The 27229-nt window shown below is 32.4% G+C and overlaps 1 protein-coding gene across 2 annotated transcripts in view; it reads right to left on the bottom strand.

Annotated features, from left to right (window-relative positions):
• LOC129957571 (uncharacterized) overlaps positions 1-27229 on the bottom strand; it is a 356141-nt gene that overhangs the window by 16671 nt on the left and 312241 nt on the right. The gene's annotated exons all lie outside the window — the stretch shown is intronic.

Raw genomic sequence — 27229 nt, 5'->3', positions numbered from 1 at the left:
TCTTTAGCTAAATATATAAATAGGATGAATTAAAAACAAGTAAGTCAATTCCTACTTAGGTGAACAATTTTTTTTTATTTTAGTTACTTTTTATTAAATAATTACAATTAATATATATGACAGAATTACTATATTAAGTGGCAATTTTTTTTAATTGAATTCCTACTTATTTTCTTATATTATTTATATATATCTTATTTATATTATTTATGATCGGGTGTAGCGTCAGTAATCTCAGGGCTTGGCGACCAAATAGAAATTACTGGACGAATTTAATTAATTAATTAATATTTGAAAAAAAAAACTGTATTAACATCAAGTGTCATCCACTACAAGTTTTAAAAAATGTATTTGAACTTGAGTGGATGAATAAAAAGTATTTTATTAACGATTGAAAATTTGAACAAGATTATATTATTTATATATATATATATATAGAGAGAGAGAGAGAGAGAGAGAGGGAGAGTGTGAACTAATAGTAGAAAGTTGAAAAAGAGCCAAAATAATGCTAATGATGGAAGGAAGGCAACATTATCAGCGGGATTAGACTTCAAAAAATTTTCTTGCATACTCCTTAATAAATATGAATTTGTTTTAGATTTATTTTTTCCAGCTGATAGAAACAAAATTTTGACTCAGAACTACACTTGCAGTTACAAAATCCCATATCAAATATGATATATAGCGTTTTTCAGCTACCGAGATTACATATTTTCGGAATTAGAGACCAAAAGACGGTCAATCCTTAAACAGATTAGATCTTCAAAATTTGTCTAATCTACATTTGTTAAATCTCCGTACTAAATTTTATATGTTTAGTTTTTATCGTTTTGGTTTTATCGTGTTAATGTCCATTCGGACAGCCGGATGCATGCACTTCCTCTGAATTCATCCGGTCAAAATTTCATTAAAATCATAAATTCAATGAAATTCATATATCAAATTTCATCCATCTAGCTCAAAGTTAATTCCAGAAATGCGTTTTTCAAAATGTCGAGTTCGAAATTTTGGACGATTACGATATTTTCTCTTTGTATAACTTAGAAAAGATAAAGTAAAAAACGCTTATAGCTGAAAAAAATGAATGTGTAAATGAATTAAAATAAAGAAATCTTTTAATTAAAAGAAAGTTACGTTTATCAACAAAGGTTTGAGAATATCAAGGTTAGGTTTGTGGGCAGTTCGTGCAGTGTTGAATTGTCTCAAAGGACAATGAGATGTTGAGGTTTCACCTTGAAAAATTCCAGGGATAAATTGTTGCGAAATGATTGATTTTTATTTAATGCGACAGGCGTAATACTGTAGGCAGCCCTAACAATACTATTATGACTTTAAAATAAATGGGGAAAATTAGAATATTGAATGCAAAGGAACGAAGTTGTTTACTGGTATATTAATCTCTGACAACGTTTATATGTAAGAAAAAAAACCGTGAATCTGTTTTTCTTTTTATGTATGAAGAGAAACTATTGCTTCAAAAAATTCGAATTCGAGCGTATGAAGATCTCGACGTTTCTGAGTCCAAAAAGCATATTTATGGCATTATGTCTCATTTGCCACTCTGCATTGAACACGATGATACAAGAATGCCATAGTTAGAGGAATGAAATTTCTTGCATGAATTTAAAACCAGATATGTAGATTTTAATCAAATTTATAGTCATCGTGTTTACTTGTCCAAGTGCCGGCGTCCTGGCCTTGGGTTCCGGGTTCGAGTCCTGGCTCGGTCATGCTTATTCTTTATCTGCGTTCTATCTGCCAGGTGTGTGAAAGAGTCCCCCTGTAAAAAGGGATTGTATAAGCGAGTGTGTGAGTGTTATCTTCGTATGAGCTAAAGTCAGACTTTTATCCTCGGATGCTCAAGGGTCCTTAACTTCAGAAGCTATTGCATCCCTCTCCCCGATCTCTTGAGCTTGGTTTGAATGGGTGTTCAATCCAAGGATAAGTCAGCCATCTAACTCTCCGACTCGCCACGAAGACTTACGGATTTAAACCATAAAACTGAATGACCGGACCGCCGCAACAGCAACATTGGCGGGAACTGTGGTTGAGTCCTAAGGGCCGTCACCGGCCACGGTACAACCCTCCCCGAAGGAAGTACTTCCCGTCATCGATGGGAGGAGTCAGATCTCCCACCTATTAGTGTACCCTCCAGGGTGGCGAGATCTAACCGCCATGCCGGAAGCATCTCATCCTCATTTCGAGGTGCCCCCCCCGGGGGTCATCCAAGGGGGATAAGCAGCAACAACAACTTTTTCAAGCACAAGTAAACACAATAACTACAAAACATAAAAATTTAGATGAATATAATTTGGTACACAAGTTTAGTATGCAAAATATAGAGCCAAGTCGCATTTGGAACCAAATCCGTCAAAGGACTGACTGTTTCTTGGTCCGTATTTTCTCATCCATGGAAATTCGACTGACTTAAAAACGTGTCGACTTAAATGAGTGAAATTTGGTATTTGTTTTGACTGCATTTATTGTGCTGTGTCAAATATTGGTTTCAAGTGGTTGAACAAAAAAGCTCCGAAAAATTCATATTCGATTTTCTGTTACTTGTGTATTAACCCTAAGTCAGTGATTAATCGCCAAAGATTGCTCAGTAGAAACATGCGATAGGTCATTTTTTCATATGTTCTTCGCCGTTGCCATACAAGTAATACACAAGTAAGTTTTCTTTATTATATCGTGAAACACCTGCGGGATTGGTCTCACCGAAACTTACTCGCATTCTCCGTAATAGACTTGACATGCCAGAGAAGGCCTTACTTTTCATGGCCGTTCAATATAGTTAGAAAATATTAACTTTTGGCGAAAATTTAACATTTTTTCTGAATCTATCTGTCACTCTTGGCAACTTTTGGCGATTCATCCCTAGCTTGTGGTTAATAGTATCCGCAAATCGAATTTGTATTTTAGATGCGCTTTTCTCACCCTATTGAAACAAACATTTGACACAAAACTGCACCTGTATTCACAATATCCCATACCAAAGTCGATATATTTAAGTCATTGTGTTTTTGAGTTATTTTTTGCGCTGATACGTTTCTAAAAATAGAAACCGAAAAACAGTCAACCTGTTGTTGGATTTGTCTCAAAATTTGACAGGTGTCTATACTATAAATGTTAAATTCGTATACCGAATTTCACCTATCTAGTTTCTCTTCGTTTTGTAATTATCGAGTTAGCTTATATTCGAATAGACGGTATTCTTCTGAAGTGAGTTTATTCAAAATTTGAAAGAAATCTGCAAATTTAATGTAAAGATTATGTACCAAATTTCAACTGTCTAGCTCAAAGCGTTTTTGAATTGGCTTTGTGATAGACAGACGGGCGGACATTTTCGACAAATGTGTTTTCCGAGCTCAAGAAGGTCTAAAACGGAGAGATTGTCAAAATCTTGAATTCAAATTTTTGACGATTACTTTGTCTATACTACGTATACGAGAAAATAACAAGACTCATATGGGACTCAGAACTTCGAATACTTGTTCTAAGCATGGTTTTGCCAACAATCCACAATTTTATGCGTGGAAAGGGAAATAATATCATTATTAAATAGTTTTTGGCTCACCTCTTGCTACCTATTCGCAATAAGTGACATCATGGCTGCCAAATTATTTATCAAGTTTTTTTTAATAATTGCTTTTTGCTTATTTTTCGTTATTAACAATTTTCCATTCATTATTAATGATAGACTTTTTTTGAGGTAACGGGAGTTAAAAAAGGTTGGAAGTGCAACAAATGTAAGAAGCGTTATTTCAAAATCACTTTAATTACATACATTTTAATGGCATTTCCGCATTTAATAACGGTCATATGTGATGCGAATTCATTCAAAAAGTGTAATAAATATTTTTCGCATAAATTCATGAGAAAGAATCTTTTTTTTCCCACCTTTGTGCTTTCACAAATGACTTTTTAACATTAAGATTTATATTTCTGCATATTAATTTAAACATCAAAAGAAAACAGCATACTGCGTACCTTTTTTTCTTTCAAATAAAACTATTAATATTTAAAGGGCGGACTCGGCAGGTTTCGGTCGAATCAAAGGCCAACTTTCTTCCTGATTTTTCATCGGACCTTTTATTGCAATGAAAAGAGAAAAAAACTGAATAGAAAAGCGATTTTCGGAGAATAATGTCAAACGTCAAAGGGGGGGGGGCAGTTTTAAACAAGTAGTGTGCAAAAATGTGAAAGACGTTTTTATTTTAATTATTTTCAATTCAAAATTTTTAATTTTGAATTTACTATCCGCTACACTTGCCGCTTCGTCTACGTTTATTGCCTGTCTCCTATATTTAAGTAAAAAAAGAAAAAAATCTTTTCTGTAAAATTCATTTCAAAGTAATGAAATAAAAGTCTAAATCCCGTCAGAGATTCTGGGCATGCACAGACTTCTCAGTTTTAATATATACATGGCTTCCATGCAGGGATTTGCATCATTATAGAAAATACACAAAAGAGTAGACATGCCGCTTTAAATTGCATCTTCGGTCGATTCATAAGTTGCATTGTGATGCGAGCATCAGACTGCGGACGGGTTAACGCAGGTTCGAGCCCCGCACGCCGAATTCGTTTTTCTTTCATTTCTTTTTACAATTTATTTAAATAATTTTGAAAAGCTGAATAACATTAAATAAACAGGTGTATAAAAACGAAAATTATGTCATCGAAAAACTAATTTTTTAACTTTTAAGAAAATGTGAAATTAATATTTGTGCAATGATATATTCTGAAAATGAAGGGAAAATGTAAAGCTGTTCTATCCCATTTCAATTCTTTCAGCGGTTTACAGAATTAAATTATTATATATATATACACACAATGATATCTCTTAATCTAATTTAAGTCTTCATTAATTTCCTAATTTTTATCTTACTTTAGCCCATGTTAATTTCATTCTAAAATGGTTTCTTATTAACTGATCTAATCCACACTTTATTTAATTAATTTTACACGCGCTCTATAAAAACTGCATTAGGGATAAAAATCCCTAATGCTTGCCACATTCTTTTATAGATACCTAGATTTACCTTTCCTAAGACTACACGTTTCAAAGAAATCCTTACCAAAATCTCATTGTAAAACCAGTGAAGGGAAGCATTTTGATCTCCTCTGCTCTTGTGTCACGATGAAGACTCGCCTACTTTTATAATTGTATCTTATATTTAAGTTAAAGTCTAAGCTTTAGTAAACATTTAACAAAATGAAAAAAAATACTGGTAAAAAGTATTTGTTCGGTACTCCAAAGTCTAGAGAGCCCTCTATCGACATTTTTTAAACTTTGTCTTTAAAAGTTTTTTTAAAGAAAATACTAATTTAAAGAATGATTTTAGCGAAAAGCGCAAATGAATCAATCCATTTTCCCGTTTTTTATCATCATTTGAAATTTAGGGCCCTAAACTTTGATGGCGCCTCTCTCCTTCGGAAGACGTTTGGGACACTTGGTTTCCTGTTTACTATTACTCGTCTTGATGTGTACTATCACCCCTTAAAGTTACTCCCATCATTTATGAAACACCCTGTATATATTGCAGTTAATTCTTCTAGGTGCTAAAGAACATGTGCGGCAAATTTTGAAATAATCTGCCAAGGGCATAGAGCTTTATAAAATTCAAACAAATGAACTTAGTACAATATAGTGTATATGACAATATAGTGTATATGCTTGCCCGTGTTGCACAATTTGGGCAAATGCGTGACCGAAAGGAGGAGACTTTTGGATTAAACCAACTTATTTTACCACGGGAGACATAATTTGCACACGGGGGGCGAAAGGCTGAACATGCCAGTTCTCACGAGAATTCCAGAGAAAAGAGGCAGACATTTTAGTTATTTTTATAAGACAGTCTAATAAGGATTTCTTTGACACGCATACATTTAGGAAAGGGAATCTTAGGAATCTTCGAAGTTGTGTCGTAGATTAGCTTAAAGATTTTTATTCTTTAGCTGTGAGCATAAGATTTATCGACTCAGCTTAAGAAATTAAATTAAGAGGTATTTCATTACTGCATGGAGATTCGTCAAAATCTCGAGTTCGAATTTTTCGACGATTACAATTACTTCATATACGGGAAAATAAATAAAATATTAAAACAGAAACCTGTTATCTATTTTTCACAGTTGCAAATGACTTCATCATCAAACAGTAAAAATTTTGCATATTAATTGAAATATCACAATAAAACTACATATAAAAAACACCTGTAAATAAAGTTGTTTAAAGGGCGGATTCAGTACCTTCGCGGGTGAAATCAAAGGCCAAATTTCTTTTGCGACGTCAAGAGAAACAAAAATGAATAGAGAAGAGATTTTCCGCGAACAATGCCGGCAAACTAGCCATCGTGTTGTAACACAACGATTGTTCATAATACTTGAACATTATTACGAATTGCGAAAGTGTGTTGCCAATTTATCACTAACAATAGCGCAGCAAAGATCATAAAGTGCAACAAAGTAAGGGTCATTTGGGGATGAATGGCAAATAATGGAAGATTTGGATTCGGAATGGGCATAAAAAGAAAGTATTTTGCTTGACCTTCATTGGACTGGAGAATGATATTTCAAATATGCGGGAGAAACCGATCCAAAGCAATTCGAGATTTTAGAGGTTATGACGATCATTTTAAGCAATGGAAATGAAGTGAATATATGAATTTATCCGTAAAAGTATTATTTTATTGTCTTTTTTACTTCCTCGTGTGTGAATTACAGATAAAGTATTGTAATTGTGAAAAAAATCGAACTCGAGATTTTAACGAATTTCAATGTTCTCTGAGTTCGAAAAACGCATTTCTAGCATTATGTTAATTTGTCTGCGACAAATATAATGGAAAAACGTTTTCAGCTAGACGGATGAAATTTCGTATTCGGTTTTTATACCAAATTGTTAGATTTTTATCATATTTTGAACAAAATTCGTTCAAAGGAAGTCTCTCTGTCCATCGAAATATAAGTTAACACGATAACTACAAAACGAGATGGATTTAACTTTTCCTTTAGCCGGGCGCAAGCGAAAATTCGCCACATAATATAGAATTTCGCCAAATTTCTTACGCTAAATTCGCGTTTGGGCGTTTGGTTCATAATCCATTAACCGGGCGCAAGCGAAAAATCTCCAAATAATGTAAAATTCCACCAAATTTCTTACGCTAAATTCGCGTTCGGGCGTTTGGTTCATAATCCGTTTAACGGGCGCAAGCGAAAAATCTCCAAATAATGTAAAATTCCACCAAATTTTTTACGCCAAATTCGCGTTTGGGCGTTTGGTTCATAATCCATTAACCGGGCGCAAGCGAAAAATTGCCAAATAATGTAGAATTCCGGCGAATATCTTACGCCAAATTCGCGTTTGGGCGTTTGGTTCATAATCCATTAACCGGGCGCAAGCGAAAAATCTCCAAATAATGTAAAATTCCACCAAATTTTTTACGCCAAATTCGCGTTTGGGCGTTTGGTTCATAATCCATTAACCGGGCGCAAGCGAAAAATCTCCAAATAATGTAAAATTCCACCAAAGTTTTTACGCCAAATTCGCGTTCGGGCGTTTGGTTCATAATCCATTAACCGGGCGCAAGCGAAAAATCTCCAAATAATGTAAAATTCCACCAAATTTTTTACGCCAAATTCGCGTTTGGGCGTTTGGTTTATAATCCATTAACCGGGCGCAAGCGAAAAATCGCCAAATAATGTAGAATTCCGCCAAATTTCTTACGCCAAATTCGCGTTCGGGCGTTTGGTTCATAATCCGTTAAACGGGGGCAAGCGAAAAATCGCCAAATAATGTAGAATTTCGCCAAATTTCTTACGCTAAATTCGCGTTTGGGCGTTTGGTTCATAATCCATTAACCGGGCGCAAGCGAAAAATCTCCAAATAATGTAAAATTCCACCAAATTTCTTACGCTAAATTCGCGTTCGGGCGTTTGGTTCATAATCCGTTTAACGGGCGCAAGCGAAAAATCTCCAAATAATGTAAAATTCCACCAAATTTTTTACGCCAAATTCGCGTTTGGGCGTTTGGTTCATAATCCATTAACCGGGCGCAAGCGAAAAATTGCCAAATAATGTAGAATTCCGGCGAATATCTTACGCCAAATTCGCGTTTGGGCGTTTGGTTCATAATCCATTAACCGGGCGCAAGCGAAAAATCTCCAAATAATGTAAAATTCCACCAAATTTTTTACGCCAAATTCGCGTTTGGGCGTTTGGTTCATAATCCATTAACCGGGCGCAAGCGAAAAATCGCCAAATAATGTAGAATTCCGCCAAATTTCTTACGCTAAATTCGCGTTTGGGCGTTTGGTTCATAATCCATTAACCGGGCGCAAGCGAAAAATCTCCAAATAATGTAAAATTCCACCAAATTTTTTACGCCAAATTCGCGTTCGGGCGTTTGGTTCATAATCCATTAACCGGGCGCAAGCGAAAAATCTCCAAATAATGTAAAATTCCACCAAATTTTTTACGCCAAATTTGCGTTTGGGCGTTTGGTTTATAATCCATTAACCGGGCGCAAGCGAAAAATCGCCAAATAATGTAGAATTCCGCCAAATTTCTTACGCCAAATTCGCGTTCGGGCGTTTGGTTCATAATCCGTTAAACGGGGGCAAGCAAAAAATCGCCAAATAATGTAGAATTCTGGCGAATTTCTTACGCCAAATTCGCGTTCGGGCGTTTGGTTCATAATCCGTTAACCGGGCGCAAGCGAAAAATCGCCAAATAATGTAGAATTCCGCCAAATTTCTTACGCTAAATTCGCGTTTGGGCGTTTGGTTCATAATCCATTAACCGGGCGCAAGCGAAAAATCTCCAAATAATGTAAAATTCCACCAAATTTTTTACGCCAAATTCGCGTTTGGGCGTTTGGTTTATAATCCATTAACCGGGCGCGAGCGAAAAATCGCCAAATAATGTAGAATTCCGCCAAATTTCTTACGCCAAATTCGCGTTTGGTTCACAATTGGCGACATTTGCACCCGGCTAACGGAAAAGTGCCATTTAGAGTACAGACGCCCATCAAATGTTAAATTAAATCCAACAAGAAGTTGACCGTCTGTCGGTCTGCACTTTCAGAAGCATGTGAACGCGATCATTCAAAAACGCAAGGACTTAAATATATCAAATTTGTTACAAAATTTTATGACTGCAGTTGTAGTACTGTTTTCAATTTGTTTGAACAAATTTAGGTTTCCATCAATTGGGGGAAAAAAAAAAAAAACGTCTAAATCACAAATTCATCTTTTTTAGAGTTTGCGAGAAAGTTTTGTTGGGATCATTCGACTGATCTTTTTTTTATGTGTTGCAATGGTGTTTTATAATACCAAAATGCTTTTTTAATGTAATTTTGAGTAGATACATGCGGTTGATTAAAATGTGTACCCATAGAAAATATTTTGTTGTTATGAAAATATTTAATAAAACTATTTTTTTTAAATTTTGTTTTTCTGTTCCCACTATTCTGCCTTGACCGACTGATGCTCAGCCACTATTTGGCTCAAACTGTGACAGATGTCCGCAGTATAGATGTAAAATCTGTATACCGAATTTTATCCATTTAATTTTTCGTCATTCTATCGTTATCATGGTAACTTACATTCGGGCAGTTAGGCTTCCTCTGAATAGATTTTGCACAACATTTGTTACAGATTTACAAATGTGATGTAAAGACTACATACCAAACGTCAGCCGTCTAGTTCAAAGAATTTTTGAGTTATCTTGCCACAGACAGACATATTCCAAAAACATGTATATTGTAACATTCCCCGTGATAAGACATTTACAGCCAGCTGTGCCGTCGCTGTTAATTACTAAACTCCTCGAGATAGCCAGATGGTGGATCTTTACACCTGGGTGGTTTCGCATCTGTTCATTAGCGACTACAGTGAAAGACCACATGTGGGAATTCCTTGTCCAAGAGATATTGATAGTACCTTCAAAGAGAAAGGGGTGTCCAAACATCTGGATGCTAAATGTTTCTCATTGTGAAAGGACTATGATAACTCCGTGTTCCAGAATAGTCAGTTATGAAAGGTGCATCACTAAAAGGACCTTCCCAGACCGACTGGCGCCGCTGAGGGAGCATATTGCTGAACCCCGATTGGCCGAAAGAGAGCTCAAATGACCAATGTAAATTAAGAGATGGAGATTGTCGCTGAAATAAAGTGCAGGGTTTTTTTAGGGAGAGGAGAAGAAACGAATTACAGGCAGACTGTTGAACTACGCCTACGAGTTCGGAGTCCGAGAACTACCCCTGGAGTGGCCGTGTTGACTAACAACCTTTTAATTCTCTGTGGTGTTGTTTCTCCGTATTGATGGAGAACTGAGTTTCAAGATAAACCTTCGACTTCGACTGTTGTGTCTCGTACTACAGGTGTAAATAACTATTTATTTAACCAAGATTAGAACAAATTGTTCTTTTGCATATATAGGGCTTTAAAATAAAGAATTGTCTGGACATTCTGATTCGTTATTTGATCAGTCTAGATCAAGACATTACAATATACTCCATACTTTGTATCAGGGAAAATAAAAATATTCATAGACGAGAAATGCAATCGAGACAATCAAGAGTTTATAAAGAGCGTAACCGTCGAAAATTCGCTTTTTTCCGGTTATCATTCTTCTTGAGTGGACAACCCATTCGAACGGGAAGGCAGCTGTAAAATATTATTTTTACATTAAAGAGCGCATCGTCTCAAGCGATGCGTCCCCTGTTTTGACCGAGATTGCGCTCTGGTATGCGCGGACAACAGACAATAACGTTCCGCAACATCACCCCTATTTTGACAAATGACCGCCGTTTGCATATCTCAGCATCTGTTACAGGAGCAGGTGGTCGGAACGGGGAAATGGTCCAGATCTCAATCAGTTTTGCTTGGGATTAACCGCGTAACTTGCTAAAGCAAAAAGCATACTAACTGCTGTGAATGAAGAAATGATTTGTGGATTTTACAAACATGAATGTAACCCCCCTCTCCCTCATTCTAGAGACGATCAAAAAGGTTTGACAAGCAGTTTAACACGGTGACTGCTGTGTGACTCACCTGTGGATCACATCTAATATAATTGTACAAAACTATCAAACTGGATGACCCCCTACTGTAGAAAAGGGGCCATCTAATTAAATAGTTCGGTACAATTAGATATTAGGTGTGATCCACATGTGAGTCATGAAGCAGTCACCATGTTAAATTTTCATAAACATAACCAGAGAGAAGAAGATGTGTGATTTGATAAAATAGAAAATAATCAATTAAATCAATTTATAATCAATCAATCTTTCTCTGTTGCCACTCCACAATATGTAACAAGAACAATTTCTGTCCTGCATACGTTAGCATTATATATAGAGAGAATATAATTTCATTTATTATAAGTCTCATAAACTACACATACAATAAATAGAAACCTTCTTTAGCTTCCAACAATGTTAAATCTAGTGATTAGATAATTCATGAAACAATGAAAACGATTTTAACAATTAATAATTCGGATAATGGTTCATTTCCATAAGTAAGTCATAGAGATTACTCATCTGGCAACGGTTGAGTTTATTTTTTGCACTGAATTAAACTTTGACGCCTATTTCATGATTTTTTTTCATCTTCTTTCTTCTGTGTTAATAAAGATTTTTGGTGAGCCCTATCTACAGCATTTTTTCATTCATTCGCGAAGTATTGAATTAAATGAGCTATAAAAACATTCAGTGAAGCGTTCTGAAATGTTCTTATATTGATTTGTTTATACTTGAGTGTTGCCATTCGATAATATGTAATAAGAGGGATTTCTGTGCCACTTACTTTAGCGTTATGTACAGAGATATATGTTTAATTGAAAGTTTCAGCAATCACTAATCCTGACGAATCAACTGAATTTGATTTGAATATTTTTGTTTAGCTATTATTTGCTCATTTTGGCGCCAGAATGGAGAAATTAATAACAAAATGTTATCTTTTGAGTAAGTAATCTGACATACTTCAGTGCATTCGGAAAAAGTTATGAAACTTTGACATTTGATCAAATCTATGCCGTATTACTGAGCTGAATTCAAAATAACCAAAATATGTTGAAAACGAATGAAAATTTGAATTTAAACAATTCTCATAAAATTACCATTTTCTTGAAAGTTTCTTAAATGCTGTTAGTTTTTAAGTTATTCTTGTGACTTCATGCGATACTTAAAATAATATTCAAGCAATATATTTATTTTAGGGAATAACCTGAAACATCCAGGCACGTTGATTGATTGTTTGAAGTTTTATGGCGCAAGAGCCATGATGTTAACTATGCAAACAAATCCAGGCACGTTAAATGCTCTACTAATTATTTTCAATGGTATTCAATAGTTTCAAATGGTTATGGTATACCATAATGGTATTCAAATGATATATACACAATGTTACATATGGGAATGGCAATATTGTTGGGAAATTTCGATGCGTGAATAAAAAGGGGAAAATACTTTTTTAATTTTGTCTTATAAATTTTATTTTTCTAATCTATACAATCCAAAGCGAAAATTCATACATTATTTATCTTAATATATATAAATGACGTGTCACGTTGTTTGTCCGCGATGGACTCCTAAACTACTTAACCGATTTTAATCAAATTTGCACACCGTGTGCAGTTTGATCTAACTTAAAAGATAAGATAGCCCTTTTTTTGAATTTTTAATTAAAATTTTAATTATTAATTAAAAACTAACTTTCCCGCCAAAAAAATCTTTTCATTTTCCCCATCGCCAAATGAGTAAGGTTTGAGTTTTTTTCCCAACAGTAATGAGGCTAGGCTTAAGATTTTTCGGCGGATTATTTCAAATGATTCTGTTTATTTTCTTAATGTTTGATGCATTTAAAACTAAACATTGTTAATTAATCGGTCTTTCAGATTCATTCTGAAGTACTTTTGAATTAAAATAAAACAGAATAAAGGGAATTAAAAATTTCTAATCTGCATAGCGTTACCCCAACTGGCGTAGAAAAACTCACGCATTTGCGTTACCGTAACTGGCGTTGAAAATTCACGCATGCGCATTGTGTTCTGATTGTTGGCAATATTATCAACGGATGATTCTTGATTTAAATTATTTTTAGGTTGGTTTTATGCTTTTGTAATTAAATTTTATTTATGTTAGTTATATATTTTTTGTACATGCTTATAGTTTTAAGTACATCATTTTTTAAGAAGTTTTTTTAAACCTGTTTTCGACCGATTATTTAAAACGATTCATTTTATTTTCTTAGTGTTTGATGCATTTAAAATTAAACATTGTTAATTAATAGATCTGCTCATGACGAATCTGAGAAAATGTTGTTAACAAATTCTTGAGATATTACATAAATTAAGATATATATATTCTTTAGTGCCCATAAAGTTTAAACGCTCAGTGACTCTATTATCAGTAATCATATTATTAAAAAAAATGCTTTGTTTCAGTAAAAAATATTATTATATTAATTGTAGATTCATCCTTTCCACTTTAATTTAAAGCATAAATTCTACGGGAGCTAACAGAAACTTAGAGAGATACATATCACGTTATGACTGAAGGCCTTTATAATATTATGAGTGAATTATATGACTATCAAAATTTGAAGTTTTAAAATATTTTGATGATGAAGTTATTAAAGTAGGAATTGTATAAAATATTTAATTATTAAAATTTTAACGAACATTAAGATTGGCGAACCGGCTGGTCGCCAAAGGCGGCTAGTATATTATAAATAATGTATGAATTTTCATAATTAATTATAATGAAATATAAATAACTAATAAACTATTTGACTACGATTATTTATTATAAGTCAAAACTTTTCACAATTTTTTTTCAAATTTTGGTCACGAATGCTATGAGACACAAGGATTGGATTGGATTTCTGGATTTTATTGGCACAAGAGCCATGATGTTGGCTATGCTGGGCCAAACTGTATTTTTCAGGATTAAAATATAAAATTTCAGCTATAAAAACAATATGAAAACTTTTGAGAAAGATGAAGGAAACTTAAATATGTGTATAAAAACCTATTGATTTCAAAAATGCAAAAATTTCAGCATGTGGTCTCTTACCAAGTGAGAAAGGTAATGGAGTGTTCGTATTTTGAAAGAAGTGCAAACGTTGAGCATTGAAATTCGGACATTCTGACAATATATGTTGGACAATGAGACACAAGGAAGATTTGAATGATGAATTTTTGGGATAATTCAATGAACAGTGCATTTTCTTTCATTTATATATATTGTTACAAAATTTTTTCTTCTACAACAAATACCGCCACTCAATTGTAATTACTCAGCGCATTTAATTGTAAGTTTAGCAGCTTGCTTGCTGTCTAATCCTCCAGTTTCTTTACCTGTCGGCGACTCCGACCACTCTCACACACACAACTTCTGCCGATACACACGACTTCTCCAGCTTCAGATTGCCCATCTTTTATAGTTCTGGGAGGCGGGGCTAGAATCTTCAGACCAATCAGTGCGTACCTGTCTGTATCTCGGGTTATTAGTGGATGGATCGTGAAAGTTCTCGAACTTTCTGGTATTATCCATTTAGTCGCCAAACCCGCCAAATTAGCGAATGATGTCATCTTCGAAAGTGTGGAAGTCGCCAAATGAATCAACATCATCACATCGCTCGGAAGCCTACGCCAGCTGCTGGATTGAAATGGGACTGCCGGGACGTCAGTCTTTGAAGATGGGAGCAATGTTACAAACTTGTAATTTGCTTCCCATCACGGCTAGTATCACCGTAAGAAAGACCGTTGTAAGATCTGAGCTGAGCTTCTGCCACGTCAATGACCTGAGAGCTTGGCGACCATTTGGCGACTTGGCGGTCTTGCTGGGAAGCAAAATTACAGGTTTGTAACAATATATGAAAAAAACTATGTTGCTTTTAATGTTACCACTCCAACTAAATGAAAATATATAGACATTTTAAATCACTTGTTTCTCAGATGCCAATGTTTAATTAAATTTTGACTCATAAAAATTATTGCCAACTTATGACAAAAATGAAGTTTTCTGTAATTAAAAGAACAATCTGCAATTTAAGAAAAAAACTACCCGATTTTTAAAAGATGCCTTATTTTTGCAAGTGCTATTCTTATTTTAATAAAATAGTTATTGTTAAGAATAAGAAAACTGTTTGTATTATATACATGTATTTTTAAAAAATAATTTAGTTGCGATTAAATGGACATTCCCCTGATCATCTGTATTGAAAACAGACGCGAAAAATATATGAATCTGATTAATCACTGGATATAACTGCTATTACATAAATATATTGAAACTCAGTGCCCTGCGCTTCTATTCCATATGTTTATATTTACGTTCCACTTCGAGGCAGTGCTATTTTGGGACCAATCTCTTTATTTTGAACCATAGTCAGACGACATGGGCGACACCAGAACCGGAAAACTCGTTTCCAAATATCTATACTACACTAGCATGAATACTCTGCATGAAAACAAGTAAATAGGAAAAACTTTACTTTCGGATCGTTTTACGTGAAAAATAAATATGTTTATTAAGATAAACAATGTATGAAATAAAATAATTTATAGAAAGACGATGTCGCAACTGTAGTTATTATACTTGAATTTTAAATCTTAGTTAAGTGGCAGAAAATAATTCGCTTATTTTGAATTTTAAGTCCTTTTTTTTAAAGACTTGGAACTGTTTATATATTAATTAATCTTGTTAATTGCAAATAGCATGCATTCATAGAGAGTCATAAATAAGAAATAAATAAAAAGAGAAAACTGACAAATTCAATGGTTCCGTTTTATATAAAAATTTGTATCAGTTCGATCTTTTAACTGGTCCTCTCATTTTCATTTTCATTCATTATGTTTATTAACAGTTATTTCAGATGTTTATTTTGAATTTTTTTATTTAATTCCTTTACTTATTTATTCACGTATTTTATCAAATTCTTATTATAATAATTAATTTTAATTCCTTTATTTATTAATTAAATTTAATTTTTTTTCCTGTTCCTTTATTTTAGATTTTTATTTAATTCCTTTACATATTTGTTTGAATTCTTATTTTATCTATTTATTTTAATTATTTTATTCATCTCATTTATTTATTTAAATTCTTGAATTAAATTTCTTTTACTTGTTAATTCCTTTATTTCATCATATTTATCTATTTATTTTGAGTTTTAGGTCAGAAAAGCATCAATAATTTTTCAGCGTAATACACATCCTTGAAAGTAGCATTGACCTTTCTTCATTATTTTAGATTTTTATTTAATTCCTTTACATATTTGTTTAAATTCTTATTTTATCTATTTATTTTAATTATTTTATTCATCTCATTTATTTATTTAAATTCTTGAATTAAATTTCTTTTACTTGTCGATTCCTTTATTTCATCATGTTTATCTATTTATTTTGGGTTGTAGGTCAGAAAAGCACCAATAATTTTTCACATCCTTGAAAGTAGCATTGACCTTTCTTTTAACACTGCCATACTTTATTTAAAAATATAAAATCTCGAGCTCTTGGATATGTTGGAAGTTATTTCGTCGGGCAGACACGAGAAAATAAGCAGAATTTACGACCTGCAACGAATTGTAGCACCATAACAATAGAAATTCGAAGAAAAGCTTTAAATTCCGTTCGTTCTCGTGTAGCTCGTAAAACTATCATTCTGCGAGTCAACTTTCTTTCATATTCACGGTCACACCTGCCATGAACGGACTGCTACCGATTTACAACATTTTTTTCATATTTGCTTCGATTACTATTGTTCTGAATTCCTTTTTACTAGTAAAATTCGCAAGTCGTCACATGATGAATGTCGGGAAATACCAACATCATGTACTACTAGCCGGTCTTAGGGACTATTTTCTTCTCCACCATAATAATTTCTATACATGAAATGCTAATGTACGTGACACAGAAATTGCTCTTATTACTCATTGCCGAATGGCAACAGTCAAATGTAAACAAATCACGTACGTTTCAGATTGTTCCGTTGAATGTTTTTACAACTGTACTTATTCAAATCTTTGTTAAATATAATAATCTTTGCTAATTATTCTATTTAGATAAGATACGCCAAAACCTCTATTCATTCAGAGGAAAGAAGATGCAAAAGGAATCTGGAAAAAAATATCAAATAAAGTTTATTCGAGCTCGAAAATAAGCTTAATCAGAGCCAAATGGCTAATCGCAGTATCTTCCAATACTGTTATCTCACAAAAATGGAATTTGCATTATCTTAAAACTTAAAAAATTACCTTTTTTTTTGACGATTACCATATTTTTTACATACGTACTGTAAGATAAAATAAAAAGCATGTAACATCATAGCACAAATTTAGACTGCGGAGAATTAGATGCCGCATGCTATACTTGACATATAAGTGATATACGAAATGAATATTACAATAATATTTAAGTATTTACCCAAAAATTATGGTGAAGAAGTGCGAAATCATTGAATCTCAAGAACCTGAAATTATCACTCATTTCCTTTACTGTCAAGAGTGAGCAGTTTTGATGTGGTTATATCATCATTTGTTGATAGTAGGGGCACTGTGATGCAAGAAAGCAATCAGATACATCTTAAACGTGTGCATTAAGTTTATTTTTATATTAATAGCGCATTATATTAATGTCTCATTTTGAAACACCACGAGAGCTATTCTGAAATAGATTTTCTCATTTTAAACCGTAGTTAGAGGACGAGGATGATTTCCGAGTCAGTGTTTACTTTAAAATATTCGCGTTCCAGCAGTCGTTAGTCAGCTTGATTATCGATGTCCTTTATATTCCTATACTTTATATACGGAAAGAAAATAAAACGTTACGTTTTTCCAAAATTAATTTTTACATTATATATATATATATGAGTGATTTGTTGCGCAACTAATTTGAATGTATTTTTCTTAGAAGATCGAGGCATTAGATATAATTTTTGACGCAGAAAATGATAGCCTGTTTCCAACTGTATTAATAACTGCGTCCAATTTTTCCCCAATGCATTTTTAAAGAAGCTTTAACTATTTTTAGCTACCATATTTTAAATATAGCAACAAGAAGATATTTTCGAGATCTCAACTTTCAGTATCGAATGACTGATTCAGGAACTACCATTTGCATTCCAATTTAAACTCAGAAAAATCGTCATTCACGCTTTAAAAAAAGTCTTAACTAGACGCAACCTTTTACATTTTCCTTTGCTCCTTTCAAATTAAGCCTCCCGTTAGAGTTACGCCCATTGCGGCATATTCTTTTTAAGAACAATGCGCGCGAGGAATTTACATTGTTTGCAACAGGGCGCATTGCTGACCCTTTGAATCCAACCGCACGATCCACTGCGCATCCACAGAGAACGAAAGCGACAATGGAGTCGTGCAAGATTTTATCGCCCGTAATCGTCTGAACTGCGCCTGCGCGAACGTGCTCATTGACTCTATTTGGGTGTGGTTTGTGAATCGCCCTTAAGTAGAAGAATTACTTAAGAATTTAAATAACGTGATACCTTTATTGTTTGTGGGGTTTTGGTATTCTGGGTGTATAAAATAAATGTGTGATTCTAAGAACAATGCTTTATTTTTACTTCTGGTAAAAAGAGAGAGAGAGAGAGAGAGAGAAAGACGTTGAAATAAATTTGATCTTTATTTTCGTTTACCATATAATCGAAATTTTTTTTTTATATGAAAAAGGATTTTAATATAGATTGGAGCTTTTGTTTCGTACTGAAATTTAGAAGAAATTTTTTTGGAAAATTGCTGATGCGATCCCAGTTTGGTTGTCAAAAGGCAACTAAATTAAACTTTCCAGTTTTATATGTTATTATTGTGTCTACCTCCTTAAAAACAAAGCATGAGCACGTTTCCCCTGCTGTAATAAACAGTTATTGAATTTATTGTAGACTTCACAAAATCCTGATGCTATCGCAATAAAACTGTAGTTTGCTTTAAATACACTAGTTGTTTTTAGCGATCAGCTTGCTCGCTCAGATTATTGAACTTTTTAGACTGTTAAATGATTTACGGATTTTTTTAAAGAAAACATCTCACCTTGTAATTTGATTCGACTGCAAAACATGAATTCAATTGAATCAGCAAAGTGCATATATTATGCAATAAAAGCTGAAGGAAAATTCTAACACAAAATTATTTATTGACAAAAACAAGCGATTGAATGTTTTGATAGATGAGTTTGAATTCTAGCACAGCATTTTAAAATGTCATTACATAATTTTACCAATTGAATTAAAAATATTATTGAAATTTAAAGAATAAATTGTACAGAAATAGAATTGATGTAATGAAAAAAGCATTTTTTTGTGTTCTAAAATAATACAAAAACTATCTTTACTTTTTGTTTCGGAAGATTTGCATATCAATTTGCATAAGCAGATCATGACTATAACGTATTTGGTAAAAGTTAAGTTTATTTTTACACACGATTCAACTTGCTGTTTGAAGTCTTTTTCTTGATCCAAATTTATCCTATACCAGTGGAAGGACTTTTGTCTCCAATGAATTTATAATGCAATAGGCCCGCTTACAAAAACTCGATTTCTGAAAAGTCGTGTTCCGTACCAAGAACCTTCGGCTAGTAACAGAAAGTTTAGCACCTGGGCACCACAAACTTTCCTAAGACATAAAGGCTGGATTAAGTCATGTATGAACCCTCAGAAAATGCAACTTTGAGCCACTCTTTCTAACTTCTCGACTTGTAATCAATTAAAAATATTTTGTTTTGCAATTTAATGTAACCAAATTTATATAGAAATTAAAGTTCTTTTCTAAAAGCAACACTAGGGCTATTTTGGGACGGATCTTTTAATTTTGAGGACTACACCTGAACGAGCAACTCACCCTCTTCCAAATTTCCCCACCACATCAGCAAGAGGACATATGGTCCTATGGATTTAACGTGCACCAGACCTGCTTATATGGTGATTCTTAGGTGGAATCGGATCTCCAGTCTTGAATCCACCTGTTCCGAAATTTTACCACCAGGCCACATCAGCTCCTTTATGAATATATTTTAGTAACAGGAGTAATGTCAAATTGAACCAATGAACCGTATAACTGTGCATATCTTTAAGACAGTTTATTTTAGTTAACTTATGTAAAAAAAGGTATTAAATTCGAAAGTAATTCTAAACAAATGGAAAAAAAAGTCACAAACCTTTTTAATATAATATAAATGTTATAAAACACAGTTCTACGAAAGGTGTTGTATAGTGAGTTAGTAAGCGAAATGCAAAAATAATTGGACACACAAATATATGAAAAAATTTGAAAATAAGGAAAAAAAATCAGAGAAAAATGTTTTATAATTTAATCAACACTTAATTTTAATTCAAACAAGTGTGAAAACATGATTTTATAAATCAAAGGAAAGTAGAAAATTCGATTACCTTGGAAATATCGCAAAAATAAAAAAAAATGTATTTCATAATATGGCCTTGCTTGAACCGACATTATCACTAAAGCACTGGAAGTATCTTTGATCCTTGACAAATTTAATGTGCATCTGACCTTTTATCATACGGCATATCGTTCGCGAAATCGGATCTCTAATCTACATCTCCTAGTCAGAAATACAAAGTGCAATGAGTTACAATCTCAAATCATAAAGTCATTGTGATTGGACTTATCATATAAATGCACTAAGACAAAATTGCAATTAAAACCACATCCTCAATCATAAAGCCAAATTTCAGTTATAATTACATCCTCTAATCATAAAGACAAAGTGTCGTTATACGTTAGATGGCATTCGATTTTGACTTCATCTCGTAGTGGAATGATAGAATTCAGGGCAATATTTGTATGGATATCAAAAGGATGATTTCCCTAGAATAGTTTTTCTGGGACTTCAACCTACGAATTACCTGGAAGCTCGGTCAGAGAGAACAATACGCCATTAACCTTGAAGAAATAGCGCTTCGGATTCCTGAGGCAGTGATATATTGCATTTCCGAAACATGGTCTTGTTAACCCTATGCACTTCGAAAAATAATAAGAAGCATAATTATATATATATGATAAGTGTAAGGATTCCTTTTAGTGTTATATAGATACTAACAGTTTTATAAATTTGTTGTAAGTTCTGACTATTAATGCGAGAGTTTTTTTTCTTTAATTTAGAGAGGGAAAAAACGACTAAGTTTTTAACTAGAGTTTTATACCGAGAGTTTTTATACGTCTTTTAAAATAATTATTGTCCAACAAGAATGTAAAATGTTCCAATGCAATTTTCAAAATGGCGAGTCAGATTCGACACAAGAGTGCAAAAGGCTTAAGCATGGAAAAATTTACAAAAGTAGTACAATTGTAGCAAGTTTTAGTGCGCAGTTAAATTTTTTTAAAGGTATTAATATTGAATTTTGCATATAATCTATGTTTTAACTTGACTTGATCAATGTTTGGAATTTTATAATCAATTTTCACCCACCTTCTGATGCAGTAATTTTGAAATTTTGCATCCCATTTTATTGTTAATGACGATATCTAAATATAATTGAACATAATTATCAGTTTATTTATTTATTAATTTGAAGTTTGATTCCAAGCTAGTTACTTGATAATGTGTTTTTTCAGAAGTAATCTCAAGATTGAAAAGTAATTAAAGTAAAAGAAATCTGCTGTTCAGCATACTAATAAAATCGTGTTTTTTTAAAATCGAATATATGTGGAATAAAAAAAAAAAAAAAACGTAGAAAAGAAATTTTTTTTTCTGTATACATATGAAAATAAATAATACTAGAAGCTGGCATTATTAGTTAAAAGAACGCTTGTTATGCAAATTTGCATGATGTCGATCGATTATTTGCCAGTAAAAGTTCATTTACAATGAATTAAATAAATTTTTACTACTTTTAATTTGAACGCAAATTTGTTTTTTTATTAGTTTTCAACACTTTCACAATCAAATCCTAAATTGAGTAACTAACACACATAATGCAGCAGAGTCTTCCATTTTATGCCATCTTTAACATAAATTTTATTTTATGAAGCTTTTCTATACATATATATTTATTCAAGAATTTGTAATATAATAATTTGTATTTTATGAACCCTCTGTAAAAAGCTAATAATCCTCAAATTCCTAACTGACATCAATTTACTATTGATTGTATTAATTTTTTTTAAAAAAATTGTAACTGTTTACGTTATATAAACTATATTAAGAAATGCACGTACAATCGTTTGATTACAGATACGTATTTTACACAGATATTTGGCCGGATTTTATGCAGATATTATATATGTAATAATTTAATTTAAATCATAATTAATTATGTATTTTTATTTCAAATGAGTCCATGTTACTTTATTCTAAGATTTTATCTTATGAACCAATCCTACTTTTCGGAAAAATGGAAAGCACTATTTCCCTGTACATTCCCTACGAAGAAATTTCCTGCTCCATTTAGTTATTAAAAATTAAACTAAATGTTGGCGTTTTACCACAATAGCAGCTGAAAATATTAGAGTAAAAGAATAATTTTTGCATCAGCTTACAATTAAAAAAAAAAATCTTTAATGATACCATTTTTTAATAAGCAGAATAAGACTATTAAAAATTTTAAAAATAATGCTTTAGGTATATTTTTAAACAAAACTGAAGCTGCTAGATCACGTTACGGGCGAATGGAAAAAATAAGCTTTTATTCGCGTGCTACCATCACAATTAAAAGATTAACTCTCACTAACTAAATCTAAAATAGTATAATTTTCAGTACGTGTCTGTAAGAAATGCAGATGCAACACGATATCTTCTATAGAGATAAGTACATTGAATAATTTTCTTCGTATTTCTTCAAAGTATCTATATTATTAATTTTGTAGTATTTCGACAAGTATGGTTTATTACACACACACACGCACAAAACGCGCGCGTGCATGCGCAATATATCTATTCTAAATATTTTGAAAAATAACGAATTTTATATTTTTATACAGATCTTCGGACACAAGAAACATATTTAATAAAATATTTTTGAGACATTAACATTTTAAATAAAAAGAAACGTTCACTCTGTTGCGACAAAAACTGAATCAATTATGAAAATATGGATATTACTATCTTATTAAAAAAGGTCGGTTTGAGATCACCCCATTAACTGTCTCCATGAAGATACGAAAATCAGCGTCTGGAATTTCCTCAAGGCTGATTAATCTAAAATTATGAAATTGTCGATTATCCGAAAATAGTGATATTCAAAACTTTATAATTTTGCCTAATTTTATCGCAGAAAAATTAAATAAAAAAACAAAACAAAGAACACTTCTAAGTTGAAGTATCCAGAATATTTGACTATGATTCTTTAGGACCAGAGGACTCTATAAAATGTAGACTACATATTTTTTTCAGAATTAGATTTATTGATTGAAAAAAAATATAATATTATTTACGTCATTTATATCCTTTTAAAAATAAAACTAGAACAACCATACAAACTTAATTTTATGATGTATCAGACACATTTTTATTGAATAATTCTTTGAGATATTGCTAAAATTATAAAAAATATTCTGTACAGTAGATAAAATTTCAGTGCTTCTGTTTTCTGTACTCATATATTATATATAAGGTTCTAGCAAAACAATTTGTGTTAATTACAGTTTGATCACTTCCTCTTCAAATTCAAGTTCACGCTTTACTGAAGCTGATAGAAAGTTAGGGAGAGACTTAGTACAAGGAACAAAATAGCGTTGGGTCTTATTAATATTATGAATTGTACGACTATTAAAATTTGAAACTTAAAAATAATTTGCTGAAGAAGCATTTAAGAGAGGAGATTGCATAAAATATTTAATTGGAAATTATAGCGACTATTAACCCTGGCGAAAAAACTGGTCGCCAAAGGTGGTTAATGGATAAATAAAACAAATGTATTATCATTAAAGAAATAAAAAAATGTTTAAATAAAACAAATTAATAGATTGATTAAATTAAAAACGCATTGGGATACAAAACTAAATTAGAGAGGGTTCATTAATGAATTTGGTGCGCACTTTACTTTCAATGTGCACCCACAAAATATCAATTGTTTAAGTATTCGAGACAATTGGCAATAAATTCATGGCAGAGAATTGGTACACTGTTTGGTTGTTTGGTTTTTTTTTTTTTTGGCGCAAAAGCCATGCTGCGCCAAGCAGAGAGAATTGGCACACAAATGAATATGTAAATCAGACAATTGCCAACGCTTTATTTACTCGATTTCCATAACTAGTTTTACAAATATTTTAAACGTATTTCGCTTAAACGTGCCACAAGAAAACACTAGTAGTTAATGCATTTCAAATACATAATACAATAAATAAATAAATAAAATTAATAAATAATATTTTGATGTTATAATGAAAGCATGGAAGAAATAACATGCAATTATAAACATCCGTCTAATACAAGATGAAAATTACTGACGTGATCATATGATTGTCATAATGAGGTTGTAGATTAGTATTTTTCTCCTCAAGAAAAACGACAACATCCTGAAAACGATGACGTCATCAAAATACTTCTGAATCACAACTCGATTTTGTATTTGAATAGATATTTTTCTTTTAGAAATTAATTGAACAGGATTTGCAAAAGTTCAAGATCAAGAACAGCAGTTAAATTTCTACATTAAGTGTCCTCGTTTTATTGTGATTTCGATATTGGAGTAGAGCAAATTTGCCAACATAGATGCTGGTTAGGAATAGTTAAACGATTTTGTTCGTGCTATGCATTCCATTGTTACCTGTGAAATAGTTACGTGGTTAGAAAACATATGAGCTTGGAATGATTTAGTTTGATTAATAATCCAGTTTGAAATTTATTTTTAACTTGATAAAGCTATAAATCGATATCAATAAATGTGAAAATTTATAAACAGTTTGTACGATATTTCTTATTGCTTCTTTAGATTGCTAACAACATAATGAAGCAACAAGGAAAGTTTTCGTTAAGGTTTGTGGCAATTATATAATAGTTTATTTTTGGATAGATTAAAAATTATATTCCTATAGATAGGAAATCTATCTGTTTTTAGTGTTGCTATTCCTAGTAGATGAAAATAAAGCATTTAAAATCAATGCTACTCAAAATGTTTCAGCAAATTTTGCATATTTCCATCAGAAATTGCAAATAGCTGATGGGAAAAAAAAAAAAAAAAACGAATCGCTTATGATTTTCCGAAAAACTATGATATTTGATTTTTTTTTTTTTTTGCTGCAAATAATATTCTCATTTTAATTAAAAATAAAGCTACTATATAAGAGGTTTTTGTTTATCAAAATATCTAACGTAACAAAAGTTTTACATTAAAAAATATTTTTTAAAAATGTGTTCATTTGTGTGCGCAGTGACATTTTGTCCAACGTAAAAATTCAATATATTTTTACATATGATGTCCCCATCACAGAATTCAGTTGATTTGATACTGTTTTGTGACAATTCAAACCCGTATGTTGGGTATATTGTGAACAGTCTATCAGATTGCGAGCTTTATTCTACAAGAAAATCACGATGCAAAGGAAATACAGACGAAACATGTAGTAAACAGCAACACATAAGCTCAACCACTCATTTGAGCTCAATTGAAAAAAACAGCCGACTCTTCTCAAGACTAATCAATGTCATCCCTCGTATTTTTATAATTTTCATGAAAAGACATCGATTGTCTTAGAACAAACTCTGGAATTAGAATCCTAATGCAGCTATCGCTAAGATTCTCGAATATTCGAGATTCTTCATTTTTGTCGCCAAACTGCCAAATGGTTGGCTTTTACCGCCAAGGTTGGGGGTATTTGATTCAGTATCCATAGAGCATTTATTGCAGCTATCTACATAATGTGTAAAAATGTTATATATAATAGCTGTAACTTTTGTTATGGTTAAAGTACATCAACTTTTGTTCACAAATATTGAAGTATGAGTAAGGGTTAGTGAAAGTTCCGTGACAAATAGATAATTAATTTTTTGCTAAAAAATGAATATATAGTGGGAAAATTCTTGACATTGTCTTCTTTTTACTTTCTGGTATCGAAGTATAGATAAACTTCTGTAATAAGTCAAAAAATTCGAATTCGAAATTTTGATGAATTTACACGTTTTAGGCCTCCCTTATTGCTAATTCGAAAAATGCACTTTTGGTATTATGTCTGTCTGTTTGTCTGTGACAAATATACTAAAAAATGTTTTCAGCTTAGACGGTTGTATTTTGGAAAATGGTCATTACACCAAATTGAGATTTCTATCAAATTTTGAGCAAAATCTGTTCTGAGAAAGTCTATCTGTCTGGAAATACGAATATAGGTTAAGGTGATAACTAGAAACGAAGAGAAGTAAATGAATAAATTCGGTACACATATTTAACATCTATAGCGTCAACATCAAATTTTTAGTTAAATCCAAAAAGGGATTGCAACGTCTGTCTGTCTGTACTTTCAGAAATGTGTAAACATAATAAGGCAAAAATGCACTTATTTAAATGTACCAAAATTGTTAAGTAATTTTGTGTCTGCAATTGTGGGTTTTTTTTTTTTTTGTCACATTTTCGTTTGAATGCTGTGGGAAAAAACGCATCTAAAACACAAACTCCCTTTTTGTTAGAGACAATGCAAGAAAGCTCTGGGGAAACCATTTCTGCTAGTTCGACCTTGGTTGTATTGTTGTAATCGACACTCGTGCCTCCTTTCGCAAATTCTGCAAATCATATACTGTGTTTCTCAAAGGATTTTACAAGAATGGCAGGCATTGAAACACTGCTTACGTGCAGCACCTTTTGAAACCTCCCATTTATCAATGCTTCCACTGGTATTTTAATTGTTGTCACTGAATGCAGTCTCGAAATATCCGCTTCGCGTCCTTCGATGCTGCCGCCAGACAACCCACTTCGGACGCTCGCTTCCCTTTTTGGACACACTTCAAAGTTGCCACATCAGGGTGACAAAATCAGATAAAAAATATTCATATGTTGGTCGAAGATAAATTTTTCTAAGTGATTGAAGATAAAGTGAATCTAAACTCTTATACTTCGCTTAATGTCTGTTTTTTCTTCTCGTATGCATACTGTACATAGAGAAAGTATTGCTATAATCAAAAAATTCATTTTCAAGATTTATTTAAATCAATCATTTCAAAAATTGGAATCATGTCTACCTGTTGGTCAGTCAGCTTGTAAATACGATCACTGAAAAGTGCAATCGGTAGCCCAAACATAAAATTGAGTATATTATACATATA

Source organism: Argiope bruennichi, chromosome 11 (assembly GCF_947563725.1).
Source record: "Argiope bruennichi chromosome 11, qqArgBrue1.1, whole genome shotgun sequence".
Taxonomy (NCBI): domain Eukaryota; kingdom Metazoa; phylum Arthropoda; class Arachnida; order Araneae; family Araneidae; genus Argiope; species Argiope bruennichi.
Note: the sequence above shows the minus strand (reverse complement) of the source record. Positions and strands in the feature narration are given on the sequence as shown.